The sequence below is a fragment of the Podarcis vaucheri genome (genome assembly GCF_965113315.1).
Source record: "Podarcis vaucheri genome assembly, chromosome: 8".
Classification (NCBI taxonomy): Eukaryota; Metazoa; Chordata; class Lepidosauria; order Squamata; family Lacertidae; genus Podarcis; species Podarcis vaucheri.
In genome coordinates, this window is record NC_138766.1 from 77,192,787 (window position 1) to 77,206,659 (window position 13,873).

Consider the following 13,873-nt stretch of genomic DNA (forward strand, 5'->3'; position numbering starts at 1 on the left):
TTAGGCTAGTCCTCTTTGGTGAATGCTTTCCCACCAACCAGCCAGTCAACAGATTTACCTGGCTATATTTGGAGAAGTTAAAAATGAGATTTTCCAAGAGCCAGCAAAAACTTTGAGCTGGCACTGATGTTAGTCCTACTGAAATTGCCTTTGACAAAATAAGATGATCTAATTTGTCCCCTGTACCAAAGGATTCAGGTGAACAATAATGTAGCCACTATCTCAATGTACACTTTTCATAACCCTGTGAGATGGCCGCACAGTGAGGGTGACTTTTCCTTTATTATGTGCCATTTACTTATTAACATTCACATACCACTCTATAAACCAGACATCTCAGGTCAAGTTTCCAACCAAAATGCTCCCTTTTCGAAATTTAGAGGAAAGAGCATTTTCATTGATTTCTAAGTTAGTACAAATGTGTGTTATGCTGCTCTACATTTAGATAAGTGCTGCCTTTTCCTGCAAACACCACCCTGAGAAACATTTTATTTGCCTAAAGACACATTTACAAGAGAAAAAGAAACAGATCAGAAATGCTGTGGCTCTGCCATTCAAGAAACCCTGGAAATTAGCTTTGAAGGCTTTAAAATACAGTGGTACCTCGGGTGAAGAACTTAATTCGTTCTGGAGGTCCGTTCTTAACCTGAGGTACCACTTTAGCTAATGGGGCCTCCCACTGCCGCCACGCGATTTCTGTTCTCATCCTGAAGAAAAGTTCTTAACCCAAGGTACTATTTCTGGGTTAATGGAGTCTGTAAGCTGAAGCGTCTGTAACCCAAGGTACCACTGTACTGGAACTCTCAGGATTCTTGGAGAGGAGGGGCTGAGAACAGCAAATCCTGGTAGCTAAACTACCTTAAAACTAGCTTAAAGTTAGTAGTGCAAATCTTCCCTAACTGACAGTAGCAGCTGCTGGCATTCTAGGCTAGTGATCGGGAAGCAAAGCAAGTACAGTACTGAGTCACCAGTCAAGCAGGTATGAATCGTCTATGAGCTGCATAGTTCTACTTCAATAACTAGTTTCTCAAAATGAAGTGCTAGGCCAGTGTCTTAGGATTTATAGTCAAGTGGAACCCTTTTAGTCCCCCTTGTGTCACCTGCTATCTACCAAAGCAGCGGCTACTGCATACTTCTTTAGCCAGCAGAACTGGTGATGCCTCACTGCAACAGAGATGAAAGCAGAAAAGACCCAATTAGATGGGCGGCATATAAATAATAAAATTTATTATTATTATTACTACTACTACTACTACTATGACAACAACATTATTGTCAGGATTAGAAAAACCTTGTTTACAGTATGTCCTGTTCTTGACTGTTACAACAAAATTAACTGAAAACCTAGATGAATTCTGGGGTGCAATGGACTATGAGCAATTAGTATTACATTTCATCGTTTCCATTTAAAAAGAATGTACCCATTCATGGAAGGTAGTAATCATTATGCAAAAAAGCAGTTTTTCATGCAGTATAAACTATACTTAAAAAACAATCAAGTTAAAAAGAGAGAGAAAGAAACCAGCTTCAATGCAAAATGATTAGCAGAAGCACAAAAGTAGCATGAATACCAAGATCCACTTGGGTTTATTCTGGTCAAATGCACATTTTCAACATTATCTGGATCCATATGGCACAGATCAATAAAAGGACAGTATTCAAGTATATAGAAAACCTAGAGAGACAGACATATATGGCTCTATAAATTACTTGACTCCCTTGCTAGTCCCAAGGACAAATCACTCACCAAATACCATCATATTCCCCAATATACTCTCCTTACCACCCATTTACTGGCTAAATAAAAAGGCAAAGGTACCCCTGACAGTTAGGTCCAGTCGCGGACGACTCTGCGGTTGAGCACTCATCTCGCTCTTTAGACTGAGGAATCCGCCGTTTGTCAGCAGACAGCTTCCTGATCATGTGGCCAGCATGACTAAGCTGCTTCTGGCGAACCAGAGCAGCACATGGAAACACTGTTTACCTTCCTACCAGAGCAGTACCTATTTATCTACTTGCACTCTGACGTGCTTTTGAACTGCTAGGTTGGCAGGAGCTGGGACCGAGCAACAGGAGCTCACCCCGTCATGGGGATTCGAACTGCCGACCTTCCAATTGGGAAGCCCTAGGTTCTGTGGTTTAGACCACAGCACCAGCCCTAATTCCTGGAGATCTAAAGTGACTAGCCAATTCATACCCTGCCATACATCTCTTGTATCTTACCACACTATCTAAAAATCACTTACTCCAATTTTTAGACCACTCTTAACTACCACAGAATGTACACAGTTAATTTTTTAAAAGAAACCTACAGTATTCTGTAAGTGGCAGAAACAGAAGTGTAGGAGGGGAAGGCCCATGGGTCTATCTATGACACAGAACAGATTCAAACCTTACACTTTTGCATGCTCTCTGCCTTAGAAGTCTGAAGGCTAAATTGCACCAATACCAAGTGGGAGTGTGCACATGCAATTTAATGAATAATGCACAGCCTCTCATTCTTTGAACTTGCCATGTGGCATCCTTTAAAAAAGAATTGGCATCCTTGACCTGTAGGAGCTCAGCATAAGAAGCAATAAACCTCACCCAAGTCTCCCTTTCACTGTCATGAAGACACAGCCAAAGGTGGAGATACAGTCAATTTAGGGGACGGTTATATGCAGACATGGCTACAGAATGGGTTTGTTTTCAGCATGGCTCAAACATCTTAGGGTCCCATTCAAACTTTCTTTATAGCTTTGCAATAGGAACCACTGGAAACCCACATACTCAGGAGCTTCTATATGCTATGGATGTACCATGCAGACACATTGCCAGCAGTCTCTATGTGAAAGCTGTAACTTCTGATTCAGTCCAAATTCTAGGAGGGAACATTCGGTTGGCTACTGGATGGGCAATCTGACCATATTATGCCTGTGCTTTATTAGCTGCAATGGCTCCCAAATTTCCAGGCCCAATTTAAAGTGGTAGATTTAATCTTTAGGACACTAAATGGCACGGAACCCAGAAGACTGTCTTCACACTTATGTATCTACTCAAACCTTAAGATTATTTTAGGGGGCCCTGGGTGCCTCTACCAAACAACTGAGGAAGTTAATTGCCAGAAAGAGTCTTATTCTTACTCCATCTTCTTCCATATTTAAATCTCCCCATTTATGCCCAGAGAACTCTATTATGGATTAAGAGGCATAGAAATGTCATTAAATAAATAAATACGTTCATATCAGAAACCTGAAGGTCTCCAAGCACTGATTGTCACATTGCTAAGATCAGTTTGACTTTTTATGGGCAACAGCCTTCCTCCAGGACAGGTGGGCAGAGCTCAAGAAGCAAAAGACCTTCCTCCCTAGATTAATTTCTCTCTCTTGTAGGGAATGTCTTTTAGAGTATAGACCTGTAGGGCATGTGAATGTTGGAAATCTTCAGGGGTGTGAAGATACTGTTTAATGCACACGCAGAGAGAATAATTGGAGTGGTTCCTAGGACTGCAATGAATGCCTGGCTTTCTGGAAGAAAACAGGTTATGAATCACTCTGAGTTGGACAAACTGATGGAGATTTCCATTTTTAAAAATTCTTTCCATCAGCTAAGAATTAATCCAACTAAATGAAGTTGCAAAATCAAATGGCAGCAAACCTTCCAATTACTTAGGTCACAATTTTCAACCTTTAATCAGGAAGTGAAAGGCTTGAGATCCTTTACCAATCCCCTGAGTCACCCAGTCTCCCGCCTGCCTATTACATTTAATCTTCTAATCCTGAAAGTCCCCCCCGCCGCACACAACACTCTTGCTTATCCGCTCACTTTGTGCAATACAGCATTCAGAATGGCATTAACTATCCCACAATTAACAAAGTTCACCATGTTATGCAGGTCAGAACAGATGCTAAGATTTATAGCAAGATTTGTAGCACCACCCTGTAGCACCGCCTTCAAGCTTTGATAACAGAGAGTGCTTTTGTGTTATAGATGTCTTCTGTGAATGGAACGGAGTTCACATACACAGCAATAGCTTCTCCCAATTTCACTTCCATCTGAAGTCTCCTGTGTCCCTCTAAACATGTTCCTGGGTCTTGGGATATGGGGCAGTGGGCTGCAGATAAAAGAGAACTGGTGGCCACACTGTTCTTAGGATTTCAAGCCACAGTCTGAATATAACATGTCGATATGATGAAGGTCTCTGAAATATTTTACTTCTTACAGAAGATTGGGAAGACCTTCACCGTATCTTATGAGAATTATTGTGGAGTATAACCTCTTCAAACACATCAGGATTTCCTAATTTGAGACGTTCCTGGGTTTGCAATTCCTGCACAATGGGAGAATCAGACCAAACTGGCTCACAGCAATCTACATGACTGATAGAGACCAGCACAGTCAACAATCATTTCAAATGCCTCCAGTGATCATGGCTTCAAACTAACAGCATTGAAAGTACTGAAAAAGACTCTGAACATGTATTATAAGTAAAAACATGAACTAGGATAATAGTCAGCACAACGCTCAAGTTCACTTAACCTTGCCATGAGAACATGAAGAGTCCTGTTGGATCGGAGCAAGGGTCCATTTAGTAAAGCATCATGATGATTACAGTAGTCAAGCCAGTTGCCTCTGGAGAATTCCCAAGTAGGCAATAAAGCAATACCTGCCCCAATTTCTTCTCCTTGCAACTTGTTTTCAGTTGCACATTATTGGAAGTTCCAGTTAGCTGTTGTGGATAACAGTAGTTGATGGGCCTAGCCTTCATTAATTTGTCCAATCCCCTTTTAATGACAGCCAAACCAGTGGCATGTTCTGGCAGTGCATGTTCTGGCAGCAAATTTCATCAACTGGCGTTGGGTATCTGGGGTCCTCCAGATGTTGTTGGACTATAGCTTCCATTATCCCTGACCACTAGTCTTGCTGGCTGGAACTGATAAAGAGTTGGGAGTCCAATAACCCCTGGAAGGCATTGCATTTGGTATTCCTGCTTTAGCCTTTAATGAAAGGCAGGTGCCTGAACTCTTTGATCATTCTGGTTTCTCTTTGAGGAACTTTTTTCCCAATTCAACTGTCTACCTTTTTAAAACAAGGTGACAGAACTGTACAAAGGACTCTGAATGCAGCCACACCATTATCAAGTCTTCAGTGACTATATGGAGATCAATTCTCTCTCTGCCTCTCTCTTTTGTGCAAGTTTATTTACGAATACTTCTAGATTAGGTAAAGGGACCCCTGACCATTAGGTCCAGTCGTGACCGACTCTGGGGTTGTGGCGCTCACCTCGCTTTATTGGCCGAGGGAGCCGGCGTACAGCTTCCGGGTCATGTGGCCAGCATGACTAAGCCACTTCTGGCGAACCAGAGCAGTGCATGGAAACGCCATTTACCTTCCCGCCGGAGCGGTACCTATTTATCTACTTGTACTTTGACATGCTTTCGAACTGCTAGGTTGGCAGGAGCTGGGACCGAGCAACAGGAGCTCACCCCGTCGCGGGGATTCAAACCGCCAACCTTCTGATCAGCAAGTCCTAGGTTCTGTGGTTTAACCCACAGTGCCACCTGCGTCCCTCTAGATTACAGCAGTGCTTTGAATATGGAATCAAAATAGAATCTATATCAGATTAGCTACCCCAGAATAATGGGGTGTTGTTAATATAGATAAATCAGAGTGAATGTACAAAATGTTACCATCCACTGAAACATTACAGAGGAAGGGGAAAGTAGTGAAACTCTTACTCTGCTCTCAGCCCCTCCAATTAGGTTCATGCATATTAAACCCTCCAATTAGGTTCATGCTTATTCCACCCTGATGTAAACATCTTTCCAGGGTTGGTCTGTTAAAACTTTCAAACAAAGACCCCAATGCTACAATTATTTCATGTGAACGAATTCCTGCATCCACGCCAAGTGCCATATACCCTGCAGGTCCACCGCTATGAAAACTCAAAGCAGGATGGTGGCCAAAAGGAATTTGTTCCATTCTAAACAATGTTAAGTATTTTTACTCAATGTTAATCTTTGAAATGAAAAGGGAGAGAAGAAGAAGAGGAGAGGGGGGGAAGGATCGATCTTGGCTGTTCCTTGGAAACTGGATCTGTATAAATCAGTACCCGGAGGCTGCCAAGCTTCTTACGACTGATGCTGCAGACCATGACAGAGAAACAAATCAAGAGGCTAATGAGTTTCAGAAATAAGTTTGCATCCAGCTTGCAAATGAGATTCATATTTCGACAAATGTGACAACGTATTTTGGTTCCTATGGAAGTAAGTCAAGGAAATACAGCACCCGAATGCAGATAATGGCTGGGAGGCTATATACCTGAAATCAGTATGTAAATCCTTAATTAGCTGATAAATTAATAGGCAAGTCCTAATTAACAGATCAAAACAAAAAAGATGTTTTGGCAACACCACAAGGAAACAATTTTGCATATAGTCTCTACTTGAAGTGCACGGTCATTAAATTTGAAAATGACCATCAAATTCATAAATAGGGGCTTACAATCTAGAGTTGATGCTGACTCGGTATACTCGGTCTCCACCCCCATCGTCCAGCCCAGATACTGAGGTCCAGCGCCGAGGGCCTTCTGACAGTTCCCTCACTGCGAGAAGCCAAGTTACAGGGAACCAGGCAGAGGGCCTTCTCGGTAGTGGCGCCCGCCCTGTGGAATGCCCTCCCATCAGATGTCAAGGAAATAAGCAACCACCTGACATTTAGAAGACATCTGAAGGCAGACCTGTTTAGAGAAGCTTTTAAAGTTTAATAGATTATTGTATTTTAATATTTTGTTGGAAGCCGCACAGAGTGGCTGGGGAAACCCAGCCAGATGGGCGGGGTATAAATAATAAATTATTATTATACTTTTTTATTACTTTTAGCAATCCTTTTTTTCCACCCCAAACATTGCAATCTGAAATGCAACTACATCCGAAATGCAATGTGTGGTGCACTTTGAGGATTGGCTGCCATCAAGCATGAAAGCCACAAGGCACACACCATTAGAAGGTCTATGGATTGTGGTCCAAGTTTACAGAACAATATAGAAATTGAAGATGATAGATTACATTACTGAAAGTATAGTCCAGATGTTAATTGTTCTTTCTTTCATAAACTAATGAAGAAAAACATTCAACCTTCAAGGGAACATTTTTCAGGATAGTTTGAAGGAACCTCTGTGCACTGCAGATAGTTCAGGGTAAATTCTAGGGCACATAAATCTCGATCAAATCTCCATGTCTCATCCATGGCTGAGACACAATCGGTCAGGACAAAAGACCACCTTCTCAGTGGCTACACTCAGATTGTGGAATTAACTTAGTTCATGAGCTCCACTGCACACCATCGCTTCACAGTTTGTCACTGACTGGTCTAAACTTCCCTGTTCTGGAAAGTATTTGTCTCACTGGGAATATGATTTTTACATGGTAGACCTTCATTGTAGAATGTTTTTCTCTGCCAAGGCAGTTTTTATGCAGTTTTTTTTTAAAAAAAATATAATCAACATTTATATACCACTTTTCATCACAAAGTGTCCACAAAATGGTTTCACGGTAGTTAGTAGAAACATTTCATTAAAACAATAAAGCATTTAAACAGTACAGCAAATAAAATATCACAAAATCAACACAACCATACAATCATTTCAGTACTACAACATACCGTAATACTATCCCATGATTCAGAGCAGATTTAAGCCCAGACTGCCATAACCCCGGGAGAACATATAAATCTTGATTAGCCAATTGGTTCATTATGGATCATGTAGCCCTGTGGAATTCATTTCCTCAAAAGAAGGGGATGTATCACTTCCTCTTTCAAAGTAATGGGGACCACACCCTTCCCTGCAATGAGACATTAACTACCCACTGGACCCACTCCACCAAATCCCTCCAGCTAGCTGTAAGCAGCCATGAAGAGCAAGGGTCAAGTAGTTGGTCATATTCATTCTTCTTGTCCACATCTACAGGCTACATTAACTGAAACTGATCCTTTCAATAAGGGTCAGTCAGTTCTTTGGACCTCCTCTGAAATTATAACCACTAGTGCCACCAAGGCTGAAGTGGAGGCAAGCAATTGTATCTTCATAAAGGTAAGGGACCCCTGACCATTAGGTCCAGTCGTGACGGACTCTGGGGTTGCGGCGCTCAACTCGCTTTATTGGCCGAGGGAGCCGGCGTACAGCATCCGGGTCATGTGGCCAGCATGACTAAGCCGCTTCTGGTGAACCAGAGCAGCGCACGGAAGCGCCGTTTACCTTCCCGCCGGAGCGGTACCTATTTATCTACTTGCACTTTGACGTGCTTTCGAATTGCTAGGTTGGCAGGAGCAGGGACCGAGCAACGGGAGCTCACCCCGTCGTGGGGATTTGAACCGCCGACCTTCTGATTGGCAAGTCCTAGGCTCTGTGGTTTAACCCACAGCGCCACCCGCTAAGCAAATATGTCCAAGCAGGTGACAGGTGGTTCAGATGTTACTGTCTGTGACCAGAACACACTTGTCCTTTAAGCACTCTGAAAAGCACTGATAGGTGGCTGTTTGGATATGAAATTCACTGCCATGACCACACATGCTATAGTGCTTATATACCGACCTCACTATCAGATTAGTGTCACTTGTATTCTAGTTTCTGTTTGCTTCCTTATCCAAATGTGCCCTCTAGACCTCAACGCTGGAGAGAGCACTTAGGGCCAGCCTTGTTGATGGCATCTCCCCCCCCCCCCCGCGCCTTCCAAATCCCTATTCCTATTGTGTCATGCCTTTTAGACTGCAAGCCTGGGGGCCTTTTCTGGCTAAAGAGCAGGATAAAAGGTAAAGCTACCCTGCCTGTACGGGCCAGTCTTGCCAGACTCTAGGGTTGTGCACTCATCTCACTCTATAGGCCGGGAGCCAGTGCTGTCCGCAGACACTTCCGGGTCATGTGGCCAGCGTGACAAGCTGCATCTGGCGAGCCAGCGCAGCACACGGAACACCGTTTACCTTCCCGCGGGTAAGCGTTTCCTATTTATCTACTTGCACCCGGAGGTGCTTTCGAACTGCTAGGTTGGCAGGCGCTGGGACCGAACAACAGGAGCGCACCCCGCCACGGGGATTCGAACCGCCGACCATGTGATCATGTGATTGGCAAGTCCTAGGCGCTGAGGTTTTACCCACAGTGCCACCCGTGTCACGAATACTTTAAATGAATAAGTATATCCATATATTACTAGACCTGCAGAAGCTTCTGTAGTGTGCTAGTTAAAGCGTGTGAGCTATGAGACAGACGTTCATCATTTAAATCTCACAACAACCAAAATTTAATTAGGTACCCTTATTTAATCCCATCTCTTCAATGTCAGCCTCCATCTACAATATGGCAGTAATGATATTGGCCAGGTTCTTGGAAAAAGTATTAAGATGAAGTAAGTGACACTTGAAATGCAACATATAAATTAGAAGCATTAAATATACTAGTAATTAAGTTCTACCATTCATTAAGCATGCTCAAGTTTGAAGCTTTAGTTATTCCTCCCCCAAGACTGGGAGTTACTGAATCGCAATCCATTTCAAATGAAACAGCGTTGAAGTGGGGGTGGGGGTGGAAAGAACTTCCAGAATAGGCAAGGTCGCAAGACAAATGTGTGGGCACTGGAGGGAATTTCAGCAATCCTTTTACTGCATGTTTATAAAATCTGTTCAGTATTTACTGCGAAGCATGAAAATATTAATCAGTTATTTATCTTCTTATATGTTTGGCATCAACATCTGGTGTATGCACAAGTGGTGAAGCCTAACATTTGGAATGAGTGAATATTTAATGCTCTTTTCCCCCAAACTCACCAGGAAAAGTTAGCATGCATGCGCATATATATATATATATATGAAAGAAGTTTCCAGAGCCAACTGTTTCTATCAAATAATTACTAGCTTCGTATAGGAGTGTCTGGTCTATTTTAGACTATATTTCTGGTTGGAGGAAAGAACTGATCTTAACTAGATTATCTGTGTGCTGTTTCCTACCCCTTTTTTGTCTTCCTTACAGCATTTTGTTGCCAAGCCTTATTAAACGAGTACGGTCTTCATTGATCTGTTTTATTTCTAGTTCTATTTGTTCAATCTGAGATATCACGCACATCTGGTTTATTTCAGAAAATGCCGCCCTGAAAAAGCATCCCGTCCAATCTAATCAAGAACAAACTTGCCCATAAATAACAAAGAACCTAACAATATCACTGTTAGGAAGATGTAAGAGAATGCTAAAAAAAAAAAAATCAAATTCCTGTATATTGACTATCACAATCTTTTAGAAAGCCTGAATCAGTTATTTAAATAGTACGTTCTAAAGAAACACAAAATCAGTTTCTGGATTGCCCACATCTCCCAGTTAATGTTCACACCATTATGCCTGCTTGGAGGTTAATGTTTCTGTGCCCCTTAATCATACGTTCCTACCATCCTTACTGCTGGATCCATCATTAAATATTGGCATTCCCAGGAACTATCACTGTAATTAAAAACTGCTGTGTCTTGTTTAACACATCATGCCAATATTATTTACAAGCCATAGGTTTAGCTTATTATTTGTTTTGCACGTTACTTGAAGAGTACTAGCAGTTTTTGCAACCCAGCAGATATTCCAGACAGTCATTTCATAAGAAACCTTTACAGGATAAATTCTTGTGAAAGGGTTCACAGAATCTCCCTACAGCCCTGTCATCAGGTGCTGAAATAAACCAAATGTGTGTCACATTGCAGTTTTAACAAGCTACAAACAGAGCCAGCCTTTTTCTACAGAACTGAAACTGTCAAAAGACGCAATAGATTAATTCAACAGGCTTTATAGAATTAACCTGAAGTTTCCAGCAAGCAAAAATTCAAGTTTTCTATATTGCTTTGATGTTTTTAGTGAAATGTCTGTGAAATATGTGACTTTAATTATATCACTATTGAAGAGGTTTCTCTTTAACCAAATTATGCCATTCAGACAGCAAACATCCAGACCCAAAAAAGTAAAATAGTTGGGGAGGATGTGGCATGATTGAGTCTAACGGAGAAAAAATAGTGCTCATTATTTATAATAAAACTATCTCTAGATAAAGTACCAGGTAGAAGATCATTTAATTTTGTCACTAATAAATTAGTAAATTTGTATTATTGTTTCCAACTGGCCTGACTGCACTTAATTGGCATGCTTCATTTGTGGTTGGCGATACGTGCTCTCTTTTGTCCTGCTTACTGGAGAGGGAATGCCATTTAAACAAAAACAAAACAAAACCCTTTTTGAAAAGCATTAAAGGGTACATGGTGGAAGAGCAGAAAGCCACACACTGTACCATGATGGCAAAATAATTAGAATAATATTTATTATTAGCCTACATAACAAGGTGGTTGTGAATGATAACAGAATTCTAAGGCAAAGCCAGCGCAATGAAAATTAAAAACCTCATTGTGACACGTGGAGACTCCAGCAAGGCACAGTGTTTGGAGATGAGAGGAATTCAGCTGGGAATGTAGGCAAATTAGTATAAAGTTGCAGAGTACATAACTGACGGAATCATGCACTACCCACCTCCACCCATAACATACCCTGCAGAGTATGCAGAAGCAAAACTGAAAAGAATAGCCACAGTGCCTAAGAAAAAATACAGGCCTGCTTCTCCATGCATACTACTATGATGATGAAGTGTGCTAGGATTTATTATGGAATATTACTCTCATAATGCTCAGATGGCTTTCTGTTGTCCGGAAATGTAAGCCTTATAGGCCTGGCACCAGATCAGTTACACTCCTTGTCCTCAAGACTTAATGTTCCTTGCTCCATCAAAAATCAATAAGAAAAGCCATGGCTTCCAGCAACCAGCAGAGATCAGATTGTTCATTTAAAATAATCCAGATACTAATTTTCTGCTACATTATTTCAAGAGAGTTATTTCCCATAGGACAGTATATTTTCTCCCAGATATGATCTACCAAACCTGCATGTTTCCCATTTTTAGAATCACATGGCACGAAGCGAGACTTGCATGCCGAAACTGCTGAAGGCACATCCCATTCCCTTGCCAATAAAGCCATGGCACATTTGGCTGCCTGCCATTTAAGCATCCCTAAGCCTCCCCATACCCATCCTGCCACACATTGCCAACAGATTATTACATCTGTGCAAGGAAGACAAGAGTTGGGCCAGCAACCATTAGGGTGCCACATAAGGGTACAATCATGACCCCCATCAAGTCCATATCACAAAAGGCCCATTTGTACCAGGCAAGAGGTTGACCTGACAACTGACACTATCCCACAAATCGTCCAGGGCCTGATCATAGTGCTAGTCCAGAAACACCTGGAAAGCCACATTTCCCCCATTCCATGGTTGGAAGAAGGGCTAAGGAGCCCTTTCATACCACCCTCTTGATTCCGGACTGTATTCAATGCTAGTCCTACTCAGAATAGGCCCATTGAAGTTAATAGATATGGCTAACAAAGGTTCATTAATTTAAATAGATCTGCTCTGAGTAGAACATTGGATACAAACTTATGGCTTCTAGGCACAGGCAAACTCCGGCCCTCCAGATGTTTGGGACTGCAATTCCCATCAACCCTGACCACTGGTCCTGTTAGCTAGGGATGGTGGGAATTGTAGTCCCAAACATCTGAAGGGCCAGAGTTTGCCCATGCCTGTTCTAAGTTCTCCCCCCGCCCCGTAAAAAAAAATCAAAATCAACTATCAGACGCAGAATGCAATGTAAGAAGCCCTGCATCATACTGCACAATAGATTGTGCATTGAGTGAGAGGCTGGACTAGATATTTTTCTATGACCCATCAAACCAAGCAGGATAGCTCAGCCAATAAGAGCATGAGACTCTTAATCTCATGGTCATGGGTTCCAGCCCTACACTGGGTAAAAAGGTTCCTGAATTGCAGGGGATTGGACTAGCTGAGCCCTTGAGATCCCTTCCAAACTCTGTGATTCTCTGCACTGCAGCTGTTTACATAATTTATTTTGAGGAATTTGGATACTTTCATCACCAAATAATATGAGCAGCCCTATCCTTAAGGGAAGCATGATTTGAAGATGCCTTCAGTCATTACCCATTACTACGAGCCCTGAATCCAGGAATAGTTAGTCATGACTGAGTCCCATTGAAACCAAATGAAAAGTCATCACTATCTGATCTGATTCTTATGGGATTCGGTCCTGACTAACTTAAAATGTACTATCCCCGACTCAGTTAAGCAGAGAATTGAAAATTTAATGTGCTAATGCAGCAAGCAAGTTTTTGCAAACATGTGACCTGGCTTGAACATAACATTAAACCGCAGTATACTGTTATGGGGATGAGAATGCTAAGGCCTTAGGTTCGAAAGCTTCTTCCTCTGCTCTCTTCCTCCAGCAAGCTTAAACAGCATTTTACAAATCAGATAAATAACTATTAGGAGTGCCCAAAGAAGAATTTGTATGCTGGGCCTAATAAACCCTTTTCTGTGCACCTAAAGGTCTCTTTTAATTTCTGTTTCATCCAATAAGGACAAACTGTAGTTAATTTAGACTACAGTTTATTGAAACAAGCCCAAATCAAAATGCCTTTTTATCATGGCTGTTTACAAACTAACCACAGTTTAACTCATTTTAGGAGTAACAACAAACTCTACTTACTTTATATCAGGGCCTAGGTGCTTCCAATCTCCTCCTCTGGTACACACCAGAAGAGGTAAAGTGATTGGTCAAGCAGCTCACTTTTGTAAAGTGAAACTGTGGCTTAGCATTATATCCAAACCTAACCTAATGGAGTCACTCACTGAGCAGCTTCTTGTTAGGTACACACTTAGTGCTAAACCTAAGCCTGCTTCTGAATAATGTGTGAAATGAACAATGAATTCATACAGACCAAACTTGAAAAGCAGTAACTTAAGTGGCAT

The 13,873-nt window shown here is 41.8% G+C and overlaps 1 protein-coding gene across 7 annotated transcripts in view; it reads right to left on the reverse strand.

Moving 5' to 3' along the window:
• Nucleotides 1-13,873, reverse strand: part of TRPS1 (transcriptional repressor GATA binding 1) — a 235,687-nt gene that overhangs the window by 151,626 nt on the left and 70,188 nt on the right. The gene's annotated exons all lie outside the window — the stretch shown is intronic.